This window comes from Trichechus manatus, unplaced genomic scaffold (genome assembly GCF_000243295.1).
Source record: "Trichechus manatus latirostris isolate Lorelei unplaced genomic scaffold, TriManLat1.0 scaffold00104, whole genome shotgun sequence".
Taxonomy (NCBI): domain Eukaryota; kingdom Metazoa; phylum Chordata; class Mammalia; order Sirenia; family Trichechidae; genus Trichechus; species Trichechus manatus.
This window is the reverse complement of record NW_004444040.1, coordinates 7,774,570-7,794,381: the sequence shown is the minus strand read 5'-3', so window position 1 is coordinate 7,794,381 and position 19,812 is coordinate 7,774,570. Positions and strand designations below refer to the sequence as shown.

Sequence of the window (19,812 nt, the reverse complement as noted above, 5' to 3'; positions counted from 1 at the left end):
AAGCAAAGCACTTGTGGATGATTTGCATACAGGAACAGTTGGCTATGAATGTGCTCCAGGCCTGGCCTGGATATGCTGTGTGTAGAGGAAAGGACTTTATGATATGGTTTATAATATTTGAAAGGTGCATGGTCTATGCTGGAGAAACTGGCAGTTATCACTTAGGCTGAGGCAAACAATAAAGGGAAGGGCATTCATTTTCACAGTGCTCCAAAGCTTACATAAATCCTTGCCCATAAAGACAAACACACTTAAAAAGGCTTTCTTCTCAGATTCTTAACACTGCTACCTAGACAATAAAAACTGGTCACAAGTGTGGTTAAATGCAGTGATTCAAGGTTATTTTCCTTTATTTCAAGGAAATAAAGAATGGATGAAGGGGATATCTAAAATAAAGACCAATTTTTAATTTGGTCTAAATTTGAGGCAAATATGTGTCTGCCTTTAATTATAGAGATACATGCCTTGATAATCAAACGTGAAATAAAGGTGCTAGTAATACTTTCCATTATTGGAGTTTAAGAAACATTAAATACACATTTATACTTCACAATAGAAAAATACTTTCAGAAGGCAATATATCATTCTAGATCAAAGTAATTGCTTCTGTATGGAAGAAAATCCCTAAGTTTCCATGAGAGTTGTTTGGAACAGATCATTCTTCTCAAAGAAATGCTATTTTTACAACACAATAAATAAAATACCCTATTCTTAAATGAACTGCCTACCAACAAAAGAAAATTAGCCTTTCCATTAAAAGAAGCCTATTTTTGTCAAGCCTTTCCAAAGCAAACAAGTTAGCAGTGGCTTTGGGAACTGTGAATCCACAAGCTTCAACCGCAATTGTCCAAAATAAAGGTTTGTCAGAATAGGTAGGTGGAAGGCAGAAACTACTGGGTATAAACATTGTATACCTCACAACCTTTCAAGATTATCACCAAGGACTGGAATGATGGGTAACCTGGGTTAGGCCTAGTGCACCCATCTTTATAAATGGGACATTTTCAAAAATAATGAGGGAAAACTTTTTTTTTAATACTTAATATAGTGGAAAACGTTCATAATATAGTAAGTGTAAAAAGCAGGTTACAAAAACATGAGATCTCAATTTTATAAAGCAAACAAAAACAAAATGAAATCCATATTGCCATCTGCAAGATACCTCTCTACGGTGCTAGCAGGTGCACTGCCAAAGCGGTTCTGTGTTCAAGACCCCGGGGGGCTGCACTCCACATACCTGCCCCAAGGTGGAGAATCACACCGGCATGGGCAGGCCCTGAAGTAGGCTTCTGACAAAGCTAAGTTTAACACTGTTTAGTCTGGCACTTACCAAGTATGTGACCATGGGAAGTATTTTATTTTTTTTCCAGAACACTTATTAACATTCTTACTAGCTCCCTTTGGAAGCAGTTTTTTAAACATAAATTGACTGATTGCTTAATAAATATAAAAACAAAAACCCATTGCCATTGAGTCAACTCCGACTCATAGCGACCCTACAGGACAGAGTAGAACTGCCCCATATGGTTTCCAAGGAGAGGCGGGTGGATTCAAACTGCCGACCTTTTGGTTAGCAGTTGTAGCTCTTAACCACTGTGCCACCAGGGCTCCTTAGTGAATACAGATAGAGCTTAACGAATACAGACAGAGCAAAAGACTGATGGAAGGCCAGAAAGGACAACATTAAAATATCAACAGTGGTGATCTACAGGTTGTGGAATTTCAAATTATATTAATTTTCCAAATTTTCCACAACAATTGTATTACTTCTATTATTCGGGAAAAAAAAAAACAGTTTTCTCTCAGGATAATGAAAGTGCCATACTGTTTGATTTCCTTATTTTAAACCACTCATTCGTCTATTAGCAACTGGTAAAAAATACATATGGGTACCTAAATCCCAATATACCAAGCTGGAGAAAAGTAGAAAGAACCAGCAATCTATTTTCCATGTGTAGACCAGCTATAAAGAAATGTAGTCAGCTTAAATACCATTCTCAGATTTCTGGTGTCCCATGAAAATAAATGAAACAAGGAACCCAGTCCTGGCAAAAGATGAAGGAGAACCTTAGCCTCTCTAATTTCCTGTTCCTTCTCTCAGATGCCAACCATTATACGGTAGCCTCTGAGAGAAATTTAAAATGTGTAGAAATAATATAAACACTGTTGAGTGTCTTTATTTCTCCCCACAAAAGACAGTATAAATAGAGGAGGAATAACACCTTGAGAGACATTTCTACGTCTCTGAGACAATGATGCATGTATCAATTGAAAGATTTTTAATTCCTATGTTTTAAAGATTCAAGTTTCACCAAAATAAATGCTAATCTGTATACTCTTTTCCATCAAAATATTTTTGCATATCTTTAATTGTAATTTTGATTATGTATTTTTTAAAAAATGCTACAAGTCCATAGAGTATGGTTCAAAGACTATATGATGTTAACCTTGACAATGCATTCATTTCCTATGCTAGGTTCCAAAATGTTATACAAATTAACACACTGTAAGAAATAGTTAAGTATGGTTGAGTAAAATGTCCATTTATTAAAGTATTAGAGAAATAGCTAACCTTTGCTGAAACTTGTCCATAAACTTAAATAACGGATGCACAGAACATAAAACCTGGAAGAAAGAGTTGAACGTACCCCTCCATGCCGTCACTCCCATTGCTGTTTGTTGTCAGCTGCCATTGAGTGGGCACCATTACCAAGGCCTAAACTGGTTAAGTAGCCCATTCATGGTCACACTGCTAGTTAGGGGCAACACAGGGCCACATGACAGCTCCCAGAAGACAAAGGTTTTGAAGCCATATTGAAAACTCCCTGAGTTAATTAAGACAATGACTGCATCTCAGCTCTGGCAAGAACGAAGAGATAATATTTATATGAGAATGAACCTCGTCCATCTGGGCCTGGCACATGAATCTTTCCCTTCACTGTACTGGGCTTGCCCTTTAACTTGTTCTGCCTGTTTTCCAAATAACTCCTGGCTGATGCCAGGAAAAAAAATTCCCCTGTTATTTTATCTAAGCTCAGCTTTCATAATTTGATAAGCACTAGAATATGTGCATTGTGTGTGTGTTGGGGGAAGAAAGTTTCAAAATGTGTATTAAATCAAGAAGCAGTCATTTTATTTCCCAAACTTGTATGTTAAAACTCCCCATGAATTCCCTACCTATGAAAATGGTGATGTTTTCCTGCCTAATTAGGAATAACACTAAAAGTGTATTTTAAAATTTTAATTTGTTTTAATTAATATTTTCTATAGAAAGGACAAGAGTCTTAGTGGGACAGTGGTTAAGAGCTCAGCTGCTAACCAAAAGGTCAGCAGTTCAAATCCCCCAGCCACTCCTTGGAAACCCTACGGGGCAATTCTACTCTGTCCTAAAGGGTCACTATGAGTCAGAATCGACTCGATGTCAACAGGTTATAGAAAGGACCAAAAGTGTGATAGCTTTTTATCAAATCAGCTGCCTAGAGAACCAACTCTGGCATGACTACTGTCACTCTTAGTACCACAATTTTACAAACATTTATTGTTTTAGGCCCCAGAGACATAAATTCACATCTCTGCCTTCAAGGGGACCACAGTATATCGGTTTAAGCATGAAGAAGTCATCCATCTGTGAAAAATGCGTAAATGTTCAAGTCTATTCAGGCTAAAGCTATTGTTAAAACCAGCTTTTTTTTTTTTTTTTTTTTTTTTTTTACATCTTACATTTCTGGGACTCAACAACTTTACCTAATTCTCTATTTCCCATACATCTCCCGGGATCAACTGCTTCATCAAGCCTGTTCCAAATCTCCAGGGTTTTCCATTTCTTTTTTCTCTCTCCCTCTCTCTCTTTCTCTCTGTCTCAGATGTTCACTGCCAATGTGTAATCCAAGTTTGGGCAGCTGCATCTGCATCAACCAGCTTTATAATTAAATTAAACTATCTGACAAGACTTGGAAAAATCGTCTTTCAGTAAATTGAGTTTATTTTTCTTTCATTCTTTTTTTGGCTGCTATATCCAATTTTAATAGTAGGGTATATACTTGACACTCCTGACAAAGAAATAAGAAGACTCTGTTCCTTTTGAATTCTTAAAATAACAATAATTAGTATTATCATCATCATCCTCTCTACACTTCACAATTCACACATCAATAAGGAATTCAAGCCGATGTGTTGGTCAGACTTTCAACCCAGTACACTGTGTGGTCAAGTCTCAATTCTCATCTTTCTTGACACCCCTCTCATTACTGCTTGCTCCTGGAAAAACTAGTCAGTTCGTTTCCAAGACACTACAACGCCCTTGGTTTTCTTCTTACTTCATTAGCTCTTTCTTATCCTTGTTGTCTAATATTGATTCCTCCTAATCTCCCTGTACTTCAAATGTAAGTGCCCTCAGGCTCAGTTCTCAGACCCCCTCTCTTCCTTGCTTGCATTCACTTCTTTAATGACCTCACCCAGACTCACAACTCCCAAATTTATAGGTCTTCAGCCCAGATCTCTCCCTGAATTCCAGACTCTTATATCCAACCACCCTCCAACACCCTAGAAACCCTGACGGCACAGTGGTTAAGAGCTATGGCTGCTGACCAAAAGGTCAGCAGTTTGAATCCACCAGGCACTCCTTGGAAACTCTCTGGGGGCAGTTCTACTCTGTACTATAGGGTTTATCCTGAATGTAGCAGCCACTGTGAATCTCTTAAAATAAAAGTAACATCGTAACACTCTCATAGTCAAATCCCTCCATGGCTCTCCATTTCTAAGTAGGTGCTGAAGTATTCACAGTGGCCTATAAGACCCTCTGTGTGGTCTTATAGGTCAGTATTTCAAATCCACCAGCTGTTCCTTGGAAACCCTACGGGGCAGTTCTACTCTGTCCGGTAGGGTCACTATGAGTTGGAATCGACTCGACAGCAACAGGTCTGGTTTTGGTTTCGTGTGGCTGGAGTGAGCATTGGGGAGATGACTGGGAGATCAGGGCAGACAGGTAGCGGTGGGTGGCAGACCAAAAACCAAAAAAAAAAAAAACCCAAACCTGTTGTCCTCGAGTCAATTCCCACTCACAGCAACTCTATAGGACCGAGCAGAACTGCCCCATAGGGTTTCCAAGGAGCGGCAGGTGGATTTGAACTGCTGACCTTTTGGTTAGCAGCCAAACTCTTAACCACTATATGGTTTCCTACATCTCCTCAGTCACACTAGGTTCACTTCTGCCTCAGGCTGTTTGCATTTGCCATTCCCCGTCCCCAGCCTGGGGCTGTATTCCTAAAGCAGACAAACAGACAAAGGACACTGCCTTAGCTCCTTTGGGTCTTGACTCAAAGATCACATTTTTAGGGAGACCTTCCCTATCCATCCTTTCTAAAATTACAACACCCTAACCCCACCCCACGCTCCCTATTTCCCTTCATTGCTTGATTTTTCTCTGTAGTAAGTATCAGTAACTACATAGTTCGTCTGCCTATTGTTCTGTCTTCCCACTAGAATGTAAACCTCAAGCAGAGTTTTTATATTTTTAATTCACTTCTGAAGCCCCAGCTCCTAAGATAGCACCATATCTGGGGTAGGAGTGCAATAAATAATAGCTTAATAAGTAAATAAATGCTCCTCTATAACCTGTTCTTTTTCATTTATAAAAAGGTCAGGATCATTTTCCCCCGTTAATGCAAAGGGGAAGGGACAGGTGGGTAGAGGGGTATAGATGTAACAAGATTGGCCATGAGTAGGTAATAACTGAAGCTGAGTGATAGTTGTATGGGAATTCTTTATGATTCTTTCTGCTTTTGTATATACTTGAATTTTTTCCTATAATAATAAATTTTAATATGTATTTGCTTTACTACTTGAAATAACTATATTATTCCAAGGTCTGACCCTATCATAACTACTTAACCATTATCCTACTGAAGGATATTTGGGTATGATTCCATTTTTTTCTCTGTCACAGAAAGCACCAGAAGAAATATTCTCACACACCTGATTATGTTGTTGTTAGCTGCTATCTACTTGGCCCTTGAGTCATGTTGACCCCATGCACAACAGAACGATCAAATGCTGCCCAGTCCTGCACCATCCCTATGACAAGGTGTGGATCGTACCACTGTAATGCATAGGGTTTTCACTGGCTGATTTTCGGAGGCTGAGCATGTGGTGATTGGCCGAGAATTGAACATAGGTCTCTCTCGTGGAAGCCGAGAATTCTACCACTGATTATAGCCTTACAATAAATTCCTAGAAATGGAAGAGTTTGTACACTTAAGATCTTATACATACTACCAGTCTTCTCTTCAATAATTCTGAAGCAATTTATGCCCCCACCAATAGCACATTAAAGCAGCACTACTCAAAGTATGATCTGCAGAATGGTACCGGTCTGTGATCTACTCATTACTGGCCCACAACACGACAGGTCCAGAAATTGAGAGTAAACATTAGAAACTTCATGGCAATTTGACAGAGTAATTTTATGTATAATTAACATTAAAAAAAATTTTTTTGAGGTTTTATTTTGTACATTTTTTCTTTTTGATATTTATTTTTACTGCATTTTACAAACATTCCATCAAAAAGAGATTGGGAAAGATTGGTTCTTCACCAAAATTTGAGAAAAATTACAGTACTTTTTTCCAAAACTATCATCAATATTAGGGATTTTTTGTTTGTTTCTGTCTTGTCATTATTTGTCATTTCAGTTGCTGAGAAATAATATACACTGTTGGTTTAATGGTCACTTTTGATTGCCAGTAGGTTTGCATAACTTTGTATATTTTCTGGACCCACAGTCATTATTTTATGAATTATTTGTTTATAGTTTTTTCCCACAATTCTATTAAGATGTACTGATTTATAAGAGCTCTTACTACATTAGGGATATCAGCCCTTTGACGATCTTGTATTTTGCAAATATTTTTCCAGTATATTGTTTGTCTTTCAAACAAGTTTAGACGGTTTTCCACTACACCAAAATAAATAAATATTTTAAATGTTGTATGTAATTGAATTTTTTAATCCTTTCCTACATGGTTTCCAGTTAGAAATGCCTTCCCCAGCACAGGATTGCAAAAATATCTATCTATGTATTTCGCTAGTACATCTACAGCTTACCTTGTTACATTTGTAAGTTTGATCCCCTGGAATTAGTTTTACATAAGCAGTGTGTAGGGATCCAGTTTTATTTTTCCAAATGACTAAGTGTCCTAATACCTTTTATTGAATAATCCATCTTTTTCCTACCAATATGAAATGCCAACCTTATATGCTACATTACCATATAAAACCAAAACCAAACTCATTGCCATTGAGTCAATTCCAACTCATAGTGATCCTACCATATAGACTTATCTAAAAATAGATTCTCTATATTTTACTCATTGATATATCCTTGTACCAACACCAGTATTTCAATCACCATCGACTTAGAGTACTCTTTAATATTTGAGATGGCAAGGGCTGCTCACAATTATCTCTTATAATTCTTGGAGACTTTCATTGGTTCATTCTTCCAGATGAACTTCAGAATCATTTTGTCAAGTTCCTCAATTTTGACAGAGGTTGTACTGAGTTTATAGTTTTACTGAGTAATACTAATAGTTTTGCATTATTGTACTAAATCTGGCTTTTCAATGACACTGTTTTGTCTATATTTGTTTGAAACTTATTTTATGTCCCACCATTGAGTTTTATAGCTTTCTTCACTTAATTCCTACACATTTGTAGGTAAATTACTCCCAACTCTGGTACTGTTATATTATAAATGGAATCTCTTTTCAATAATATTTTGTAACATTCATGTTGCTACTTAACTCATCATTCAATTCTTACTTATTTCTTTTGTAGCCAACCAGTAACCTTACTTAACTCTCATAGTGCTTCTAATAGGTTTTCAGATGAGTGCAAACATGCTCTGGTAATTCCATTCACACCCTCATTCATTCAATTAAACAAAACCAAGCACTTGTTATATATCTCAAGATATCGGTGCAATTAAAGATCAAAAATATATTAAAAAATATAAAATGTATTAGAGTGTATAAAATACATACCTACATACATGTTATTGTAAGATAGAAACTGGGAGGTCTTTAAAAGGGGTGCAAAGTGTTCTATGAGAGACTAGAAAAGGGTAGATTACAGAAAGATGGAGAGCTTAATGAAGGTCTCATGAGCATTTATTTTAAGCACAGAACTACGTTAGAGTTTGAAGAGAATAGAGGGATAATACTCCAGGAAGACAAAAATCACAAGACCAAAGGCAAAAGGAGAAAACACCCAGATAAGGTTTGGCTGAAACACTGTGTATGTTAACCAGGGCATTAGGGTAAACTGATAAATAGATTGTTCCGAATGCGAGATTAATTTGCTTCTTGTTTGGTAGAAAAAGGGGAGCGATTAGACATACAAAGCAATGCTTCAGGAAGATAAATCTGGAGACAACATACACACATGGGGTTATTTTTGGGTCAGAAGAACTGTGGCAGAGAGAGCACGATGGTTTTGAAATATGGCCCCAAAATTCTCTGACACTCCTCCCACTGAGAGGTGGAGTCTATGTCCTCCCCCTTTAAGCCTGGGATTTAACTGATACAACCCAGTAGAAATGACACTGGGTCAGTTTCCAGATCAGACCTTAAGAAACTGGCAACTTCCTGGTCTTATCTCTTGGGACGCTCACTCTTGGAACTCAGCCACCTGAGAAATCCATGGAAAGGTCCACTTGGAGAGAAACTGAGGTCCCTGGTCCTCAGCCATGACTGAGATCCCAGCCATTAGCCCAACTCGCTAGGCATGTGAGTGAATCATTTTGGAAGTAGACCCTCTAGCACCCAGTCAAGCTCCTCCAGCTGATGCCATAAAAAGCAGAGACAAGCCTTCTCAGCTAAACCCTCCTCTCGCTGTGGATTTGTGATTGCTGTTGTTTTAAGCCACTTAGTTTGGGGTAGTTTGTTACACAGCAATAGTAACTAGGGCAGAGCCCAATTAAGAAGGTCGCACAATAGTTCAGATCAATGAGGTTAAGAAACAATAAAAAGTGGCTGTGAGAATGAAGGTTAGATGCCAGTGATATTCTGAAGGTACAATCAATAGGAAGAGTTCATCCTAAAATTAAAATTAAAATGTAACCTCTTAGTTATTGCCCTGAACAAGAATTAATTAGGTAGAAATAATTATTTACTAGTACTTTGGAGTTGTACATTGGGATAAATTAGAATACTTTAAAGTAAACAGTTACTCCCTCTCGCTACCCACACCTGTACCATCCACTGGAAGAGTATACTTTTCCTGTCACATTGATGTTAAAATTGGCCATGTGACTCGCTTTGGCCAATGGCATGTCAGCTAAAATGATGGTGCATTAACTTCGAGCATAGGCCTTAAGAGTCCTTGCAATTTTCTACTTGGTTTTTTATTGCAGAAAACCATGCCCAGTGTAAGTCTCAGGAGAAAGACACACAGAGCAGCCCGTGGTTTGGAGCCAAGTCCAATGCAGACAAGGCTAGATAAACTGAATTCCAGCCCACTGCAGATATATAAACAAAAAATAATTACATATAGCTATATGCCACTGGGAGCCCCGGTGGTGGAGTGGTTAAGAGCTCAGCTGCTAACCAAAAGGTCGGCAGTTCAAATCCACCAGCTGCTCCTTGGAAACTCTATGGGGCAGTTCTAGTCTGTCCTATAGGGTCGTTATGAGTCAGAACCAACTCAATGGCAACAGGTTTGGTATATGACACTGGTTTGTTATACTGAAATCATTGTGTCTGATAAATATATTTATTAATGTTTGGGAACTGCCCACAGCCCACCATCTCATCACAAATGTAAAAGATCATAATCCTAATTACCAACACCTAGATATGCCTCTCATTTAAGGAAATACAGACAGATACAGATACCGATATTTTAAATGCTTCCATTTTAGTTAATTAGGTGATGTAGCTCTCTGTAGATGAAAACAAAAGAGAATGTTTTAAGAATAATAAATCATACAATTTTCTCTCACCTTTGATTTGTTACTGCAAACATACTCATTGGATGGGAAGGGAGGGGTTTAACTGGAGATATTCTAAAGACAACCTTTAAGCATTTACTGTACAGCAGCAATTCTCAAAGTGTAGTGTCCACCATCATTTTGGAGAGTCCAGGAGGACAAAACTATTTCCATAATGATACTAAGGCATTATTTGCCTTTTTGACTCTCATTTTCTCATAAGAGGTTTCCTCATGTTTGATATTGTAAGAGACTAAATTCGGAAGTCAGAGACTCCAGAGATCTTCTATTAAGCCAGATGTTAAAGAGATTTGCAGAAATATAAAACAGTACCACTCTTCTCACCAAATTTATTTTGTTTTGGAAAATATAATAATTTTACGTTAAAATGTTACTTATATTAACATATAATAGGTTTATTCTTGTTATTTTTAAATAAATTAATACATATTTAACATCCCTGTTTTACTCTCTAATATGGCAAATATTGATGATATAACCCACACAAACAAAGCTGTTTAGGACCCTGAATAATTTTTAAGAGCAAAAAGCAGCCCTGAGACAAAAAGTTTGAGACATACTTTATACTACAGCATAGAGTATATGCCAGTGTGGTAAGAAGTACGGTGAAAGAGTAGACTTCATGATGAGTGACAGCAATAGGGTTGGATACATATGGTTCCCACAAGAGCAAGTCCTAGACGTAAATATCATGATCACTTTCATAATCTGGATGGAAATGACAGCCATGTGGCCCCTTTGGGCAAACCTTTTACTTTGTTCATAATAATCTTGCTCAGCAAAATCACCTTTAAACTGGAGAGAATATGGCAGGTTACACAGAGCTAATACCAAAAAATGTCTTATTTTTTGCTCAGACTGCTACTCAAGAGCTTATAAAATGCTCTGGAGTCAACAAAAATAAATTGGTAATATAACTAGTTAATTGTGTTTATTAAGTACTTTTCCCCCCAAAGACTCAAAACATTTCATATATATTAGCATGCATAAAACGTCCATTAATAAGTACACAAATACAGTTTCTACTTCTACATTTTCAAGAGGAAAATTTTATTAGTTAATACACAGTAAACTAAAAATCAGATGCATTAAATCCCTAATACCTCATCTCTGCCAAGCAATCATTTACACATCATGTCAAGAACAAAATGAATACTCTCTTGAACCACTACATTTGAGACTTTTGAATAAGCATCAAATATCTTCTCCCTCTGTTTTAATCTAAGACTATTTAATATAATCCTTTCTCACTTTCCACCTTTACTGTTTGCCTTTACAACCTATGTGAAACCCTTAAGCCTGGAAAATGTTTTCTAATAAAACTATGAGAGATTTTCTATGTGTTTATAAAGCAAAAATTAGTCACTACACTTTGATACTCATGAACCACAATCTTCATGGTGATCCAAGGGGTTAAAAACTCACCAAAAATGCTGAGTCTACATTTTACAAAACTGGCAGGTTGTTTTTCCAGTGAAGCATTAAGGTTCTCCTCCAATTTTTAGGTCTATCTATAAGCAATATGACACAATACGGGGAAATATGTGCTATATAGCTTCTTGAATAGTCTCATCACAATTACGTATAAATCATGCTACTATTAAACATGGGAAGAAGGTTCCAAATAATGGGTAGCAAAAACAAATAAATGTCATACCTAAGAACTGACAAGAAAAAACAATGAGATGTATGTGGCTGAATAAGGGTGTATGAGGGTAATATTAGCTTCTGTAACAAAAAGATCCAAAATTATATAAAGGCTGAACACAACAGAAGTTTATTTTTTGCTCTCACCCACATAATTTATACTCTATCTTCCACAGCATAGTGTTGTTACTGGGAAGAGACTGCAAACATGACCATCAAAGATTTTCTATTTAGGAACACGTAGGTTTCCTGATAAATGAAAGCCCTCCTCCATAAAATGATTCAAGACCCCTGTTCTCTCAATCCTGTCTCCCCACCATTCCCTGAGGTCTCCTAGTCATCTACGTCCAACCAGAGGAAGGAGAGAGGATACAGTTTAGAACCTGGTCCCAGATTCGACACACATCACATCTGCTGACATTCTGTTGGTGAGAACAAGTCATGTGGTCACCCAGATGTAATTGAGGCTACTGCACAAGTCTCCCTGGCTGGGCAGCTGCTTCCCAATGACACCTCTTTTCTACAGAAGGCTGAGCATGGGCTATGATGGACGGCTGGCCATCTCTGTCCTGAGGGTGATGGTCCCATTGCAAGGCCAGCCTCTGACACTTATCATGGAATGTGAAGAAACAGTCCATAAGAGATTTCACCTCAAGGATGGGCAGCCTACTGACATCAAAATCATGTTTGTGATGGAGGAATCCCTCAAAGGGTGATGTGCGCAGCATTCCACAGAGGATGACATGCACAGTACAGATGACACAGATGATCACAGCAGCTGCTGTGTGCACCAAAGTGGGAAAACAGAAAACAGAAAGAACAGACCATATGCTTAAGGACTCAGAACATAGCCTAAAACAATATGCCACAGTCTATTTGTTCTAAAAAACAAATAAAGCAGGCATGTCAACCTAGCTGGTAGGAATCAGGAATACAGTGATTATTCACAGCAATGGTTTCGATTAAATTCTGAATATAAGAAGTGTAAACACCACTCTCTAGAAAAAAAGACTTGTTCCATTACTAAACCGAAGTGGGACATTTGTAATTCAGATATTTGTATTCTTTCGTTAAAGAATATTCGTTTCCATAAAAGAATATGAGGATATCTTAATCTGTGTTACAACTAATTTAAGAAATCACTAATGTCTGTTGTCTCTCTCTCTTTAATCATCCTGTTATTATTCCATGTAGAGGGAAAAGTCCATTGGAATAGGGGAAGCTAATCTGGGCTCCTGACATACGAATGGGAAACAAAGCTATTTTCCTTAGTATTTCTCTTTTGTTCTCAAGTAGTCAGCTCTGTTACACCCTACTGCCCAAGCTGCTGACCACTGTCCCCACTGCCATCTCTGGACACTGCCACCAATGCAGCTGCCTCCCCAGTGACGGGCAGAATTCTAAAGCTTCTCCTGCTCCTCTGAGTCACTCAGCAGGAGTCGTGGTCCCAGCTTTGGCAGATCTTAAGTCCTGTGCTCTCTCTAACTGACAGAAGTCAGGAAAAACACAAAAGTAAGCATTTCTATTTTGGAAGTTAAGAGGAATAGGGTACTCTCGCCCACTCAGCCTCATACAGTGATGGATTCCCTCAAAGTCAGTAAAGGATTCGAATGTTAGGCAGCCCAAAAGTAACAAATGTCTACTACACACATGACAAAATGCTAACAGCTCAAACTGGCACACGGGCCCCTGCTGCTTGTCAAGGGGTATGGGCTGTCATGAGGGCGAAGGAACTGAAAGAAGATGACGGGGAAAATAAGTTTCTTTTCCACACATCCACTAGGAAATCATATCCATAAAACCTCCCAAGACTCTACATGCCTGAACAGGTTGTGTCTTCTCCATTCAATGCCAGGACCCCGGGTGCAAAGCTACTAGAAGTGGTATGGAGTATTCTGGGGGATGACAGTTGTCTCCAGCAACTGTCTAAAAGAGCTTTCTGTGATGATGGGAATGTTCTATATCTGTTCTCACCAATATGTATCCTCTACCTATGTGTGGCTATTGAACACTTGAATTGTGCCTAGTATAACTAATGAACTCAATTTTCAGTTTTCTTTATTTAAATTTAAATAGCTCAAACATGTGGCTACTGCCTATCATGTTAGTTCAAGTCTAGCCTTTCTGGCAGCAGATAACCAATCTAGTCTATAAGGAAGTGAATTGTTTAAAATCTTTTAGAAGAAAGTTTCCAAATTTCCCCAGTAACACAATCCAATAACTAATAAAACAAACATGTAGGTATTTCTTTCCTATAACTATTTAAAAACATTCTGGCCCTGCCTTGGTTCGATCACGGGCAATCCTAACCTAATTCAGATCCCTTCCCTACATTCTAAGCCAACAGTTCACAATCTCTCTGATTGTGAGGACCCATTTTTAATGTCAAAACTATTCATTGTTTAACAGTAGTTGTGCTTTAATTCTTACTGATTAAGAAAATACATTATAGTAAAAAGCTCCTCTTAATTCAGTAACAGTGAAGGTGTTTGTGGTTCACTGGTAGAATTTTTGTCCTCCAAGCAGGAGATGCATGTTCCATTCCTGGCCAGTGCACCTCATGCACAGCCTGTCAGTGGAGGCGTGCGTGTTGTTATGATGCTGAACAGACTTCAGTGGAACTTCCAGACTAAGACAGACTAGGAAGAAAAGCTTGGTGATCTACTTCTGAAAAGAAGCCAATGAAAACCCTAAGGATCACAAGGGTCTGATCTGCAAACAATGATGGGGATGGCACAGAACTGGGTAGCACTTCACGCCATTGTGCATGGGGTCGCCATGAGTCGTGGGCCAACTCAATGGCAGCTAACGACAACAATACAGTAATACTTTATATTCCTGTCTATCTAATAACAGCAGCAGTACATAGATTTTTAAATACTCATACACGTATATATGGAAGACGTGATTTACTCAGTACATGAGCAATCCTTGATACTACCACGGATTCCAAGACCTCTTACAAAACTTCACAGCCTCATGGGCCATGTGACCCAAACAGGTTAGGTGCCCTCTTGTAAAGACTGTGCCCTTAGGTGTTCAGCTATCTTGCAGATAATGTCTTTGTTCATAAGCGGGATTTGGGTTTGGTATGAAAGAAATGAGAAAACACAACTTTCCTAGTACTTGGAGATCAAAATTTTTCAAGGTATATCTGATAGCAGAAGTATATTATACATTATTTATACTGAAGTTAAGCCCAATTATCATTTTAGCTTCAAAGATCAAGGTCGAATAATTTGGATTTCCTAAAAGTATATTTTTATGACTCAACACATATTATGCTCATCAACTCTCTTCCTAACATCATCTCAGCAAAAATTATCCTTACTCTCTGCCTGTGCTTAACTCACGCTTTTCTGTGTCATCTTTGAAGCCAAAATATGAAGAAATAATTTCAGCAATAAAAAAGCGAGCATTTACTTATGATTTTGCAATTCTATTTCACTGTAAGTTATCTGCACACAGTAGATTTTTGAAGTCCAATTTTAAAGCAAATTAGCTATAATCTCTCCATTTGGTGTCTCCATTTACAAGTACACTCTTGTATTTATGACCATATGCTGAGTAAAGTAGAGGGTCAGTGAAAAAGAGGAAGACACTCAATGAGATGGATTGACACAGTGGCTGCAACAATGAGCTCAATTACAGCAATGATTGTAAGGATGGCACAGGACCAGGCAACATTTCGTTCTGTTGTCCATGGGGTTGCGATGAGCTGGAATCGATTCGATGGCACCTCACTACAACAACACGCTGAGTTTACACTGGTGCTTCAATTTATCTTAAAGAGGCCAAATGTTTTGTCTTAGCTTCAACTCCTCTATTTCCAATTCAGAGATTAAAATGTGTGTTTGCTCTCCACCCCAGATTTCGAATAACCCAGTGCATGTCATAATGTGCATAAAGTGAGTGATGTTTTATAAGTAACATGGGTAACTACTTTGGGAGCTCTGCCAAAGGGCAGAAATGAGCCATTCCCAGCCTGGAGGTGGCCTCGAGCTGGACAAGTGATTGAAAGCTGGAGGTGAAAAGTCACTTTTGTGAAGCTGACAGAAGAATGAGGAAAGACCTCATCAGCATCACAAATCTGTGACTATAAAATGGGGAAGAAATGTTTCCAGCCAGAATCTCATGATCTGAGAGTAGGTTGTAGGGAAACGCTGAAGAAGGATGGCACAAGGTCAGGTTTGACCACTCTGATCTTAGGACACCCTAAAATCTAAGGGGACGCTCAGGTTTGAGGTAATAGCCCTACTGACCCACCACAGCAATCATGTCTTTCCGGTATATGCAGGCACTTTCCTGAACATACTGCTGTAATCAGAATCAAAGTCCCCAAATATACCTTCCAGAACAAGAGAGCCAGCAGATGCCTGCCCATATTACAGTGAAAACAAAAGCCACTGTTACACTAGGAGTTTGGTCCATGAAACTGAGAAATCTCTTGGAATTCTGTATAGATTACAAAAAAGGTCAGCAAGCCCAAGAATGCCCACAACCTAGCTGTAGCTAAAGAAGCAATAAGCAAAGATTTCAAATCACAACACTCTGAAAAATAAATCTCACAGAAAAAAATGGATATGACAACTTTTACAGGCCTCAGACGATTTTATATTTTCAAACTCTCTGGGCTTCCTAGAAAGAAGTCACTCACTGAATAAACAGGAACATATTTCATTAGGAAGGGCTGAAATTAATCTATTTCAATAAAAAATGTATCTACTGAGAGATTCACGTATTACACATTACATACATCGACTACTGCACCAAAAAAACCATTGCTGTCAAGTCGATTCCGACTCACAGCAACCCTATAGGACAGAGTAGAACTGCCCAGTGGGGTTTCCAAGGAGTGGCTGGTGGAGTTGAACTGCCGACCTTTTGGTTAGCAGCTGAGCGCTTAACCACTGTACCACCAGGGCTCCACTGACTACTACAGACATCAACTATTATCTCAAAATAGTCATTTTTTAAAAAGCCTATGAAACTCAAATACTGAATGTAGAAAGCTCAACCTGAGGTTTTAATTCAATCCGTAACGGCATGCCTTAGCAGCATAAAAACTGCTTCTCGATTAAGTAGTCTGGGTTGTAATTTGTTCAAGATAACAAAACAAATACAAAAGTAATGAATTTATTTTAAAAAGCACATACGCCTACCTTTTTAAGAAGATCACATTTCAGGATTCCATATCACAGAGAAACTGTCTTTTCCTATGGGGAAAAAAGAAGAAAAAAGACGATTCGTTAGTAATAGAAAGTAAAGTAGCAAAGGTGAACTTTGAAGCTCTGCTATAATCTCTTCATGTTGTGTTTCATTTACAATAATAAACAAATGGACAGTTTTTTAAATTAGACTTAAAGCACTTCTTTATTTCTGTCCTAATGAAATATTTTAAAGATTTTGATTCCAATCATTTGATTTCTAAGAAGTAAATGGATCAGTCCCAAAAGAAAACTGATAAACGGCAACTTTTCCAAATTACAATTAAAATATTGACTTCACATTTATCCCAATGATATATTTTCAAATTTTTTAATTCCATAAAATAAATGTATACATGAAGAAGTAAATGTATAAAACTCCACTCCTGTTTCAATTTTTCCAGTGGGGAATTGAGATGGAGAGGTTCTAAGGGCCTCTGGAAGGTAAAAGGAAGATAACAGAACTGTACGTTGCTGTCACTGCCAGCTGAATATTTTTTATTGTCCAAGTCAGTAAGCTTCAATGGCCTCTAGTTTTGTTAGTGAAGACTTTGGGATCAAGAAAAACGTAAAGAGGAAATTAAATCAAAATAAACCAAGCCAAACTCATTACCGTCAAGTCAATTCCGAAGGTGGCCATACAGGACAGAACAGAACTACCACATAGGGTTTCCAAGGCTGTAAATCTTCATGAAAGCAAACTGCTACCTCTTTCTCCCACGAAGTGGCCGGTAGGTTTGAACCACCGACCTTTCAGTTAGCTGCCAAGACCTTAACCACTCCACCATCAGGGCTCCTCAAGTTAAAATAGGGTCCCTTCAATTTTATTTTACATTTATTACTTTCAATAAATAATTGACATAGAAATCGATTGTTGTTGTTAGATGCTGTCAAGTTGATTTTGACTCACAGTGACCCATGTGACAGAGTAGAACTGCCTTATGGGGTTTTCTTGGCTGTAATCTTTATGGAAGCAGATCTCCAGGTCTTTCCCCTGCAGAGCCATTGGGTGGGTTCAAATTGCCAATGTTTCGGTTAGCAGCCAAGTGTTTAACCATTTGTGCCACCAGGGAATCTTGGAAACCTATCAGTCACTAATAATACTAAATATGACTTCTCTGTTCAAAATTATTTGTTGATGTAAATTCAATTATTTTAATATTTTAACTTTGTACACTCATATTCAAATAAGGAAGTAAATGGTTTAACATTTAATATAAGCTAATCATCTACTACTGTATACTGTTTCCAACTAAATCCAATTAAAATGACCAAAAGAGTGATGTCCACAAGAATGTAATTCTGACTCCAACTCTGATATGTTATGTTCCATCTGTAATTTAATCTCCAACAGGAATAATGAGTTGCAGATTCAGACACAATGGCCAAAATTTCTGACTCAAAAGAACTCCAAGGATTTGAAATGACTGCCAATGTATAAATTGGAAGAGACCACACTCCAGAGAAATCACTCACACACACAGATGCACACACACACACATGCACATACACACACACACGCACACACACATCAAATGGGGTCTCCTACATTAGCTTGTGTTGGCTTCAGTTGCTCCCTTCTTTGCAGAAAATATGTTTTAAACTTTAAGTAAAAATTCTCATAACATCTTACTGAACAGAGTGGGAATCCTGCAACCACATCCATGCCTACAAATAGCCAAGGTTGAGGAACATGCTTCTTGGTCATGCTTAGGCCCAGAACTTCTTTCCTTCAAAGCAACACCAACTCCATATGGACTCCCCAAAGTAAGCCAACATCTGTGAACTTACCTCTCCTGCTTTTGGTCACTTCAAATGTTAGCCAGCATTACCTTGGCCAGCTCACTGGCAATATAGTATAATTAGGGCCTACAGCAATAGCTTCCCATGCCACGTTCTGCCCATCCCACAGATGCAGGTACACTTTGCTAATAAAGCCATGATAGACTGATGGACTGATAGGGAAACATGGGTCAGCATGAACACACTGAGCCAAATCACAATCTATAGCATACAGTGACCACTGATACAGGGCCCCTTACAGATCTTTAGCTTGTAACTGGCCATCCAGAAATAATATGATATCCACAATTTGTTTCAAAGCCATCCAGCTGATGTTGTTGATGGGGAAGGGTAACAGGTGAAACAAAAGTGCCCGTGAATTTGTTGTAGTTTAAGGATGGGGTACATGAAGGTTCACTGTAATATTTGTTCTCCTTTTATGTATATTTTAAATTTTCCATAATAAAAAGTTAAAAAAAAAAAAAAAGTCATCAATGAAAATTATGTGTGAAAGTATGAGAAAAGGAGAAAGAGAGACATACACAGATCATAAATATCTCAACCTTCCTGTTTTCCCAATGCCTGGCACCAAAAAAAGAAAAAACTAGAGAAACACGTTAAGCAGAAAATTTAAAAATCAATTATCACGCTAGGATAACAGTACTAAAAATGTAGTGAGAATGGCCTTAAAACTTTTTTCAGTATTTCAAAAGCCAAATAAAAATATATATTTACCCACAATAAAGCTGCTTTTTTATTATTTCAAATATCTCTGCTTTGAATTATGTGATATCAGTATAGATATACTGGTTATCTCATGTTTCTCAAAAATTGTTGGCAGTTAAATATGCCTTTGATTAATACAAACAGGGAAATGCATGACTTATCATTAACGTCAATGTGATCTGTTTCATGAACAAAATTCTTTCTAAACAAGAGATCTGAAAAGGAATTAAAAAAAAAAAAAAATCCTTTATTGGTACAAGCTTTGGGACCACAGATGTAAGATCTGCAACCCACTTATGCTATTTGAGTGATCTGTCCCTGGGGAACAGCCAAAAATTGGGCACTCCAAGTGGGTGAGACTCTCCAACTTTGACTTGGAATTTGAAAGAGACAAGAAGTGGCTAGATGAGGCCAGAGGTCCGCTTTCACAATATGCAGGAGAGT

General features: G+C 37.9%; 1 protein-coding gene across 1 annotated transcript in view; it reads right to left on the bottom strand.

Annotated features, from left to right (window-relative positions):
• Positions 1 to 19,812, bottom strand: part of PLCB4 (phospholipase C beta 4) — a 423,663-nt gene that overhangs the window by 374,285 nt on the left and 29,566 nt on the right. The window contains exon 2 of the mRNA XM_023737565.1: positions 16,816 to 16,869. The gene's annotated coding sequence lies outside the window, so the exon portion shown is untranslated. The remainder of the gene's footprint in view (positions 1 to 16,815; positions 16,870 to 19,812) is intronic.